Source organism: Salmo trutta, chromosome 4, assembly GCF_901001165.1.
Source record: "Salmo trutta chromosome 4, fSalTru1.1, whole genome shotgun sequence".
Taxonomy (NCBI): domain Eukaryota; kingdom Metazoa; phylum Chordata; class Actinopteri; order Salmoniformes; family Salmonidae; genus Salmo; species Salmo trutta.
Window position 1 is genome coordinate 35,619,055 of NC_042960.1, and position 12,331 is coordinate 35,631,385.

General features: G+C 42.6%; 1 pseudogene; it reads right to left on the reverse strand.

The window, feature by feature from the left end:
* Positions 1-12,331, reverse strand: part of LOC115193017 (GDP-mannose 4,6 dehydratase-like) — a 177,148-nt pseudogene that overhangs the window by 119,932 nt on the left and 44,885 nt on the right.

Genomic DNA, 12,331 nt, shown 5'->3' on the forward strand with positions numbered 1-12,331 from the left:
ATAGGGAAGTGAGCGTGAGCCAGGAGAACAAATTGCAAATGGTACTGTAGTCCTGGAGATTGTCAAAGTCTGCCAGAGACGTAGTGAGACAAGGCGAGAGACAGAGTGAGAACTATAGACACACAAAGAAATAGAGTGAGACAGGAGAGTGAGACAAGAGGAGAGACGCAGAGAGACACACAGAAACAGAGTGAGTCAGACAGGAGAGTGAGACATTAAGTGAAGCAGATGCAGAGAGACAGATCCAGAAGAGAGAGACATTCTGTGGAGGCAGCGAAGCGGGGCAGAGCCTGAAGCCCATGGTAGAGAGAGGGCCAAACCACTCAGGTCGGGCCAGAATGTTCTACGCACAGGATGTGGCTCTCCCTACAGCCAGAGGATGGGGGGTGGTGGGAAGAGGAGTGGCAGAGAGGAGAAATGGGCATAGACATCCAAACAGCTGGAGGATAACGTGTGCTGTACCCTGGTAAACCCTACACCCCCAGGCCAACTAAGAGAGAGAGACACTCATGACAGAGTGAGGGGTAAATATATAGGCCAGGGTAGGGTAAAGATAGCAGACACCACCTTCCTCCTCTGCTGCTCTCAGATCAGATCAATATATGTGTTCCTGTGTGTGGGGATGTGATTTGGTGTGTGTGTGTGTGTGTGTGTGTGTGTGTGTGTCCATGCTAGCGTGCATTTTCCTTTCCTGTGAGCGTTTGTGTGTTCCTGTACATTTACAAGAACCAATATAAATACATCTTCAAACTTACTTATGTTTCACTTCTCAGACCTGTTCTCCGTATTTTTATTCTAAATCAGATTAAAACTGAAGGCAGATTAGGTTTGATAGGCTCTGAATGATTTTATTCACCGTTTTAGCAAAAAAGCCAGCCACACAAAAGAGGCCAGTCATAGATCCATCCCATAATCACATAAACGCTCCATTCAGGGCTGTGTGTGTCTGTGTGTGTGTGTAAGACACTGGATATGGCTGGTGAGCCGACGCCCGACCACAGGGCTTCAGACGTTGTTAGTGCAGACACACTGCACGCCCCTTATGCCACCCCAAATGCATCCACACACTATTAGAGGCAATTTCCCTGTTCCTCTTGGATGGAGAGAGAGAGAGAGAGAGAGAGAGAGAGAGAGAGAGAGAGAGAGAGAGAGAGAGAGAGAGAGAGATGCCCACGGTGGAAAAACATGGTTCTGTTTACACATTGCCTGTTGTTGGACTTTTCCATGGTAACGCACTGGTGACGCCAGCTGAATGAAAAATTACTAAAAAGGGACATACGGCATTACTATGTCATTTTTATGTGTCTTCTTAGTGACTCTGAGAAACAGTGAGAGAGGGAGGAAAAAGGAGCTTCTGTTCCGTTTGACTTACCGAAATCTGCCTTGTCGAAACCGGAGCTGCATAGTGTGGAGGTGCGTGATTCACCAGACCCGGAATGCCGTCGTTCCCACAGGAAACCTGGAGTGTCTCAACCCAGGGTATCCCTGACAGGCGGGAGGGTGTACACACACACACTCACAAACACCTGCACACACAGACATACAATGAGTAGTTTCACCCTAGACATGCAAATGCTAGACTGATTACACCAATTCAATCAGAACCAGTCAATGAGTTTCCAGGATAGCTCATATTTAACGGTATTTTATGTTTTTGAATAACACAAATTCTAAATAGACTTTATGAGTAATTCATGGGTGGCAACACATCAATTCTAAGGGATTTTAATGGGGCTTTCTCCATTCTGATTGTAATATACTGTTCAATTAACCCTTTACATTCATACCCATACACGTGTTGAACATGGCAGCTTTGGGCACTGATGCGTCTAAATTGGAACGCAGTGGCTGTACAGTAACATGATGTAAATGACATCAGAGCTCTGGAACTGCGCTTCACAGCGCTGTATGGCTCCTGACTGACACCCGTTCTGAACTTGAGTATGCACGCGACAAGAAGTTGCCCCCATCCCTCCCTTTAATCGGGCAACTTTTACAAATGTTTTGTCGTCTGAGTGAGGGAAATGCTGTAAATTAAGAGGACTCAATGTATTTTGAAAGATGAGACGTTGAGGATTATAATAAATACTGCTTCGATGTCATACAAGCAAGCCAAACACCAGTGAGTCGAAATGTACGCTACGCATTTCCATATCATAAAACTCATGTCACATACAATGTCAACATTTATGATCATTATGTTTGATTTACAGTTACAAGATGACATGGCGTCATACCCTGGGTTGTTCTAAACAGAATGAGCCTATGTTTGTCTATTGTGAAGAAAATTCGCAGCAGCAGAACATGCACCTTAATGCACTTCATGACTCCTTTCTATGCACACCAAAATGATGATCTTTCTCTGAGTTTCTTTGGGAAAGCCTAACACTGTTAGATCGTATTTTATAACTTAGCTTGTCATGTTGGCAATAGAACAAGCTTTCAATGATGCCCACCTGACCCAGACCACGATTTATAATGGATCGTTTTTGGATTGAGTAAACAACAACAGTAAATGTGTGATGGCGGGGAGGCAGGGTTGTGTGCCAAACCAAACAAATACAAGTTTGCTTGCCCTAGTTCCTCAACAGCACAACTAGGAGAGCTCAAAAAGCACCTTACTCATATTTTATTAAGTCATAAAAGAGCAGTGAAAATAACTGTGCACACTCTGGAGAGGTGTTTGGCCACTTGGAGACACCAGTTAGTCCTCTCACTGAAACCCTGGTAATTTGTGTTGTCTTATGTTGCACCTACTCCACATTTTCTAGGAATATTCTTATCATGTTACTGAATGTATCCAGATTATTTTCAGATTTTCTCATCAACAAATGCGGCGAACAATACAGTACATTTAAAATGCACAGAAAATCAACAGTGTAATGTTTGGATTCAGTCTTGTGTCAGGTGAACTGTTGCGTCCTCAACTTTGGTCTAACACTTATGCAATGATATCCAAACTGTACCTCTTAAGGACCTGCCCCTATTTTTCAATTTTCATCTAAAATGACATACCCAAATCTAACTGCCTGTAGCTCAGGACCTGAAGCAAGAATATGCATATTCTTGATACCATTTGAAAGGAAATACTTTGACGTTTGTGGAAATGTTAAATTAATGTAGGAGAATACAACACATTAGATCTGGTAAAAGATAATACAAAGAAAAAAATACTTTTTGCAAGAGAAAGGACATAATGTATTATTCCAGCCCAAGCGCAAATTAGATTTTGGCCACTAGATGGAAGCAGTGTATGTGCAAAGTTTTAGACTGATCCAATGAACCATTGCATTTCTGTTCAAAATGTTGTATCGAGACTGCCCAAATGTGCCTAATTGGTTTATTAATACATTTCCAAGTTCATAATTGTGCACTCTCCTCAAACAATAGCATGGTATTATTTTACTGTGAAAGCTACTGTAAATTGCACAGTGCAGTTAGATTAACAAGAATTTAAGCTTTCTGCCAATATCAGATATGTCTATTTCTAGGGAAATGGTCTTGTTACTTACAACCTCATGCTAATCACATTAGCCTATGTTAGCTCAACCGTCCCGCAGGGCACCCACCGATCCTGTAGAGGTAAATTTTTTAAAAATGGTTGCCGATTTTGCATGTTATTTTGTCATTAATACGTGTCACATATCAGTTTGCAAAAAAAAAAGAAAAATCATTGAGTTAATAAAGCCGCATACAAACATGGTCTCTTTTTGGCTTTCTTGAGTAAGGCAGCTCCAAAATGCAGGTTTTTCAGCTTAGCACAGTGCTTTCTGTGGTGGTGGGGCAGCCAGCGGAAAATTCAGAGCGTAGGGGTTGGTAATGTTCTCTAGTTGCGCTGTGATTGGCTCAGTGTTCTGTCACTCATAGGGACAATACATAACAGCAAAATCTACAGGGAGAGCTCAAAAATTGAAGCCCCTTGGGTGCTGCTATAGAGCTCCATTAGAAGTGCCGTCCAAGAAGGCTCAAGATAAAATGACGTCAAATCACATATCACAGTAATTTTGATTGGACTGATCATGTCATCATTATGAATCAAGTCGACAATCTACTGGCAAATCCTTTTCAATCCTTGTCAAATGAAGATAAATTACGAACAGAAATGATAGATAAAACATATCGGTGCTCATCGGCCGTTGCACATAAACATTACACAACAAGTCGCAAATTCAACAATGACTGGTTTGAAAGGAATCAGTGGCTAACTGCAAGCATTGAAACGCAATCACTAGCCTACTATTCAGTCGAGTGGATGTATGGTCCAAGTCTGGGTTTAAGGATCTCTTTTCCAAGCTTAAATGGATTAACATTGGCCATGCTGTCAATCCAGCATGACTTCTGCTGCTTGCAAAACAACTGGAAACTTGGAACTGGGAAATCTCAGACTTTAGTGAGTTCAAGACAACTGGGAACTCGAAAAAAACAAGATCGGACAGGGAAAATACGCTGTGGGGCCTCTTTCTAGAGCTCCGACCTGAAGATCAATAATGTCATGATTCAACCTTATTTTTTTCTTAGTTCCCAGTTGTCTTAAAGGAACCATATATCCAGAGAATGCCAGACTTTAATGTCAAAGTTTAATGACAAAATATGCCCACAAATGACCTTCCTGTTCACGTGAGCAAAGCACAACAAGGTGAGTCCAAAAATGTATTGTATGGTGCTGTATACATGATGTAATATGCCAGGGAGATATGTATACTGTAGCTAAGAAAGTAATACTAAGTATATGTTGTGTGGTCCCGTGTGGCTCAGTTGGTATAGCCATGGTTGTGGGTTCGATTCCCACGGGGGACCAGTATGAATGAAAATGTATGAACTCAATACTGTAAGTCGCTCTGGATAAGAGCGTCTGATAAAATGTGTTGTAAACTGTTAGTATCCCATGTGCCTCACCCTAATACACTACCGGTCAAAAGTTTTAGAACAGCTACAGTACTCATTCCAGGGTTTTTCTTTATTTTGACTATGTTCTACAGTGTAGGATAATAGTGAAGACATCAAAACTATGAAATAACACATATGGAATCATGTAGTAACCAAAAAAATGTTAACCTGTTATGGATAGGGGGCAGTATTTTCACGGCCGGATAAAAAACGTACCCGATTTAATCAGATTATTACTCCTGCCCAGAAACTAGAATATGCATATAATTATTGGCTTTGGATAGAAAACACCCTAAAGTTTCTAAAACGGTTTGAATGGTGTCTGTGAGTATAACAGTACTCATATGGCAGGCAAAAACCTCAGAAGATTTCATGCAGGAAGTGGCCTGTCTGACAAGGAGTCGTTCTTCTTGTCTCTGTTTATTGAAGAGTGAGGATCTTAGCTGTAACGTGACACTTCCCACGGCTCCCATAGGCTCTCAGAGCCCGGGAAAAAGCTGAACGATATCAAGGCAGCCTCTGGCTGAAACACATTATCGCCTTTGCCAAGTGGCCGATCAGAGGACAAAGGAATTAGGCGCGTGCCCGAGTCGACCCCGTGCTGTATTTTCTTTCGGCTGTTTACCTAATTGCAGATTCCCGGTCGGAATATTATCGCTTTTTTACGAAATTGATTTTAAACAGCGGTTGACATGCTTCGAAGTACGGTAATGAAATATTTAGAAATCTTCTGTCACGAAATGCGCTGTGCGCATGACCGTTATTTACCATTGGGATAGTGTCTTGAACGCACGAACAAAACGCCGCTGTTGGAACATAACTATGGATTATTTTGGACCAGACCAACATTTGTTATTGAAGTAGAAGTCCTGGGAGTGCATTCTGACGAAGAACAGGAAAGGTAATCAAACTTTTTTAATAGTAAATCGGAGTTTGGTGAAGGCTAAACTTGCTGGGTGTCTAAATAGCTAGCCCTGTGATGCCGGGCTATCTACTTAGAATATTGCAAAATGTGCTTTCACCGAAAAGCTATTTTAAAATCGGACATATCGAGTGCATAGAGGAGTTCTGTATCTATAATTCTTAAATTAATTGTTATGCTTTTTGTGAACGTTTATCGTGAGTAATTTAGTAAAATCACCGGAGGTTTGCGGGGGGTATGCTAGTTCTGAACGTCACATGCTAATGTAAAAAAGCTGGTTTTTGATATAAATATGAACTTGATTGAACAAAACATGCATGTATTGTATAACATAATGTCCTAGGTGTGTCATCTGATGAAGATCATCAAAGGTTAGTGCTGCATTTAGCTGTCTTCTGGGTTTTTGTGACATTATATGCTAGCTTGAAAAATGGGTGTCTGATTATTTCTGGCTGGGTACTCTGCTGACATAATCTAATGTTTTGCTTTCGTTGTAAAGCCTTTTTGAAATCGGACAGTGTGGTTAGATTAACGAGAGTCTTGTCTTTAAATAGGTATTTGAAAATCGCGCCACAGGATTCAACTGGCTGTTACGTAGGTGGGACGATTTCGTCCCGCCGGCCCTAGAAAGGTTAAGGTTGGGACGTGGTTGGATGGAATCGGTAAGTGCCTGGAGGGTTTCTGATATTTGAGTGAGTTGTTCTTGCTGCTGCCCCAGCAGCAAGAACAATATGTGCACAGTCACTTTAACTATACATTTGTGTACATATGTACAAACTACCTCAATTGGCACGCCAACCTGTGCTCCCACAAATTTACTAACTGGGCTATCTGCATTGTGTCCCGCCACCCACCACCCGCCAACCCCTCTTTACGCTACTGCTATTCTCTGTTCATCATATATGCATAGTCACTTTAACCATATCTACATGTACATACTACCTCAATCAGTCTGACTAACCGGTGTCTGCATGTAGTCTCACTACTTTTATAGCCTTGCTACTGTTTTTCACTGTTGTTTTTATTTCTTTACTTACCTATTGTTCACCTAATACCTTTTTTGCACTATTGGTTAGAGCTATAAGGTCTACACCTGTTATATTCGGCGCACGTGACAAATAAACTTTGATTTGATTTGCTCCTTGTTGGGTTATAGCATTCTGGATCTGGGAGATCTCTGCTGGGTCCATGTTGAGGCTGAAGCTTGCTGTGACATGGTGAGATTGGACCCAGGTGCAGAGAAGAGACCAGACGAGGAATCAGTGGTTATGGATAAACATAATACTTTACTGAGAAATGGTAGCCGCAGGATCACAGTACACTTGAAAAACAACTAACACTAAGTCTCGAAAAGTCAGGAACCGACCACATACGGTAAACAATTTTAGCTTCTGCAAAGGACAACAGAAAACACACCTCTTTTAACAGGGAAATCATAATGAGTAAATAGGACACACCTGAGTGTCGTTAATGTCTCTAGGACAGTCTCTGCCGCCCTCTGGTGACAGGTGGAACCATGACAGTCTGTTTCTTCAACATTTGCAACATTGTTTCAATATTCAAATTTGATTGCCAGCTGTCCCATAGTAAGGAACGTGTAGGGAATCTGAACGAAACAGACAGGCAAGCAGCATTTCTCACCCAGTCGAAAGCATGAATCAGCTGGCATCATTTTCATGGATATATATATATAAGGTCAAACTAAACGAAGTGCAGCTAGTTTACAGTCTTTCCAGCTTCAGTTTGAGGTGATTGTGTTAGCTGTGTTGTTGGCTAGCTCCTCTGAACAACAGTGTCCTGGCGAGGGAGCACATTTTCTATGCCATGCGAAATCACGCCTCATTAGCTCATTGTTATGGATGTATCCAAATAAATTTCACTAGAAAACAGCTCAAACAAATGCAAATGCAGCTACTTTCCTGTTATTCTGGTTGCACTGTTTGACATGACTGTAAGTTAGCTGTAGTTGGCTAGTTAGCAAGCAAGGGATAAGAACGTTGCCAGCAAGTATGGCAGAGGAACATTTAGAACGGATGACTGGGTCACGTCCATAGATACAGAACAAAAAGACTGAACAACTGGGTTGCGTCTCTGGCAACCGAACCAATAGAATGAATGACCAGCCGATTTGGGTAACAACCCTAGATTTGTGTCAGGATTATATCTTGAGGGAGGATGAAATAGTTTTAATAAATTCATCAAAATATATTTTTTTAGGAAATATCTCAATCATTATTTGAATATGTTGGTAACCCGTTGTATAAAAGTGATAATGCCCTCAAAGCCGACAACACCCATGCCAACATATCCTCCAAACACCGGCTTCTCTGGCATTATCACTTAATATAGCACAGGCTTGGAACCTCTTACCTTCGCAATGTCTGCCTGGTACATGTATTGTGATGTAATCATTTCCATGGTAATGAAGGATGTTTATTGAAATGATGCCAACTGATGTGGCTCATTCAATGGAATATATTTTTTGTAATGTAATTTGAGTTGATTCAACAAATCATAGCCCAGATTGATGGGTACACATCCTGCTTTTACTTCCTAATTTTACTTCCTGCTTTGCTCCAATGTGTACACTCGCAATGGCCGCCAGTCCATCCATTATGCCATCATCGACTTCAATGGCCCGTTCTATTCATTCTTATTTATATGACTCTACTACACTGAAGTGCAAAACCCCTGAAGTAGCAGAGAATAAGCACTACCTTTAAAGACCACGTCGCCATTTCACTACCACAGAAACAAAATCACATCAATGAACAAAGAAGTCAGATAGGAACCAAAAAACAGTGTTCTCTCTTCTCAGCTCTGCAGTTTGAATTGGATATGACTGATCTATGAATGCATCAACAGCATGGCACCCAGGCCTGCATAACAGGTTCAGTCCCACCTTAACAGTATGATCCACCACACCAACACCTGACGCAGTGATCCACACTGAAGTTCCAGTTACACTACCCCTTCTAGCCCCCGTCGAAGTGTCAACCCTCCCACCACCACCCCCCTATTAATAACAGGGTCCACCATGAGGAGTCTTGCTGTCAGACATGGCAACACACAGAGACTTTCATCTTCATAGAGAAAGAGAGCGAGAGAAAGAGAGAGACACAAACACTTACCTATCACACACACACACAAGTGCTGCGCTAACATATCGTTTACACTCACAACACACACACACAAAATCACACACATACACACCACACACACACAGCGAGTTCTGCTCCCGGACATGGCGACCCCTTACTGTTCGTTTCATCTCTCAGCTTGCTGCTGGCACCATTACATTAACACAAACACTGTATTTCTGTCATCATCCACAGCATTGCACAGCACCACAAGGCATTCCCTTAATATCTCTCTTTCTTCTGGACTGCATCCCAAATGGCAGACTATTCACTACATAGGGCACTACATTTGACCACAGCTCTACGCTCCCTGGTCAAAAGTAGTGCACCATAATAGGGAATCAGTTGCCATTTGGGAGGCAGGGCTGCTCTGTTTCAGGGAGTTTTGGGACGTGGGTGAGTGGTGGGAAATTGGAGTGCCGTCTGTGGCCTCACAGCAAGCGGCCCTCTCCCGCCTCTCATAACCTCGTTTTTTCTCTCTCTCTCTGTTTTCTCTTTGGCAGGCTATTAAGGGGCTTCATGCAGATCACATATTTCAGTCTCAAATGATCTGGGAAAACATTAACCCCACAATGCTGTATGTGTGTGATTGTGAGGGTGTGTGTCAGAGTGCAGTGTGTGTATATGTCCAGTCTTACCTCTACGTAGTCCTTGGCATGGTCCCAATCTCTCTTGGAGTCCAGGTTACCCAGACTGATGCTCTCCAGCTGGCCCAGGTGAACCTTCGCCACAGAACGGCTGATCTTACGAGTCACGAAGTTCGCCCCTGGGAAAAAGAGTGAGAGAGAGAGGAGAGAAAGAGAAAGACAGAGACAAACAGAAAGATGATAGTGGATATTAGTGAGGTAATGGCCTGACCATGGAAACATGAACGTTTTAAAAACCCTCCACCACCCAGCGACCTTACGCCTCCCCGTCGATGCATTGGCCCAGGGTCCACTAGGCCCAAATATTATTTGAAATCTTTCATTTTCTATTTTCTTGGACTGCCTGCAGTGTCAAGTCGGCTGGGTTTGAGACTATTCTATTGACCCATTGCGCAAGGCAGGGTTGGGGAGTAACGGATTACAACAAAAACAGTAACTGTCATCGGTTAGGTTACGAGCAAAAATATTGTAATCAGATTACAGATACACTATATATACAAAAGTCTGTGGACACCTCTACTAATGAGTGGATTTGGCTATTTCAGCCACACCCGTTGCTGATAGGTGTATAAAATCGAGCACACAGCCATGTAATCTCCATAGACACACATTGGCAGCAGAATGCCCTTGCTGAAGAGCTCAGTGACTTTCAACGTGGCACTGTCATAGGATACCACCTTTGCAAAAAGTCAGTTTTTCACATTTCTGCCCTGCAAGAGCTCTACCGGTCAACTGTAGGTGCTGTTATTGTGAAGTGGAAATGTCTATTAGCAACAATGGTTCAGCCACAAAATGGTAGGCCATACCATCTCAAAGAACGGGACCGCCGAGTGCTGAAGTGCGTAGCGCATAAAAATCATCTGTCCTCTGTTGCAACACTCACTACCGAGATCTAAACTGCCTCTGGAAGCAACGTCAGCACAAGAACTGTTCATCAGGAGCTTCATGAAATGTCCACACAAGCCTAAGATCACCATGTGCAATTTCAAGTGTCGGCTGGAGTGGTGTAAAGCTCGCCACCAATGGACTCTGGAGCAGTGGAAACGCTTTCTCTGGAGTGATGAATCACGCTTCACCATCTGGCAGTCCGACGGACGAATCTGGGTTCGGTGGATGCCAGGAGAACGCTACCTGCTCTAGTTCATCATGCCAACTGGAAAGTTTGTGGAGGAGGAATAATGGTCTGTGGCTGTTTTTCATAGTTCGGGCAAGGCCCCTTAGATCCAGTGAATGGAAATCTTAACGCTACAGCATACAATTACATTCTAGATGATTCTGTGCTTCCAACTTTGTGGCAACAGTTTGGGAAAGGCCCTTTCCTGTTTCAGCATGACAATGCCCCCGTGCACAAACCGAGGTCCATACAGAAATGGTTTGTCAATATCGGTGTGGAAGATCTTGACTGACCTGCACAGAGCATTGACCTCAACCCCATCGAACACCTTTGGGATGAATTGGAACGCAGACCGCGAGGCAGGCCTAATCGGCCAACATAATTTCCCAATCTCACTAATGTTCTTGTGGCTGAATGGAGCAAGTCCCCACAGCAATGTCCAACATCTAGTGGAAAGCCTTCCCAGAAGAGTGGAGGCTGTTATATCAGCAAAGGGGCGACCAACTCCATATTAATGCCCATGATTTTGGAATGAGATGTTTGACGAGCAGGTGTCCACATACTTTTGGTCAGGTAGTGTACTTTAGAAAAAATGTATGATTGCTTGTAGCATTATTTTTAACTCAGAAAGAATGTTTGCCCAAAAATTATTTGACTCCTTTCTTTTTTCTCAATGACATTCAAATCAGCATTGAAGAAATTTGCAAGTTTAAGTTTGTTTCGCCTGAGAAAGTCTGACCACAAGTCAGAGACCACTATGATGATGGTACAGATGCGTTTGATGGATTGCGTGAAAGAGCAGGAATAAGCTTGTGTTGGCTACAGTCAAAGCTATGTCCTCCAATGGTGCGACTGCTGTTGGCATCAAAGGATTATCCAACTTGAATAAAAGCTCGGATTTAAGGACGACAGCAGTGGTGTAGCCTACAGGCGATACAGATAACACTTATTATTGATATCTACATCGCACATTGAATCACACTGCTGCTCTCAATTACTGTAGCTATTTGCGCCTTACGGATTGTGATTGTTGTGGATGGCTGTTCTATATGTGTTCTATATGTGTATTTTAACCTAATAATGTTTGAATTTAAGAAGTTTAAGCTGCCGATCAATCAATGCTTTTGCGACCAGTGGACAGTCCGTGACAATGCGCTCTTGCAACAGCTGCATAGTCCAGATCTCACGCTACGGAATAAAAGTTTGAGCGAGTTCCTCCCTTCTAAACTCCTTCTAGGTATTGTGCTCCAGACAGTTAAACGTTAGTTTAATTTAAGAAGACCAAGAGTGGGGCTTTTATTGCTCAATCTCATTCGTGCTGTTTAAAAAGAAAATGCCCATAGGACTAACGGACACATGCTCAAACTCAAACACTTTAGACTTACACAGCTGCAAATTATCGACATATCAAAGTGTCACCCACAAAAACATAAACAATAGGCCTTCAGAAAATCCAGCATATGGCATATATTTTGTCACCATGCAAATAGCAATTTTCGGTAGTCTTCAAAGCATGCCATTCCATGAGTGGCCCTCACTACATATTTGTCGCCAAACCCACTGGCTCCAGGTCATCTATAAGTCTTTGCTAGGTAAAGCCCCGCCTTAACTCAGCTCACTG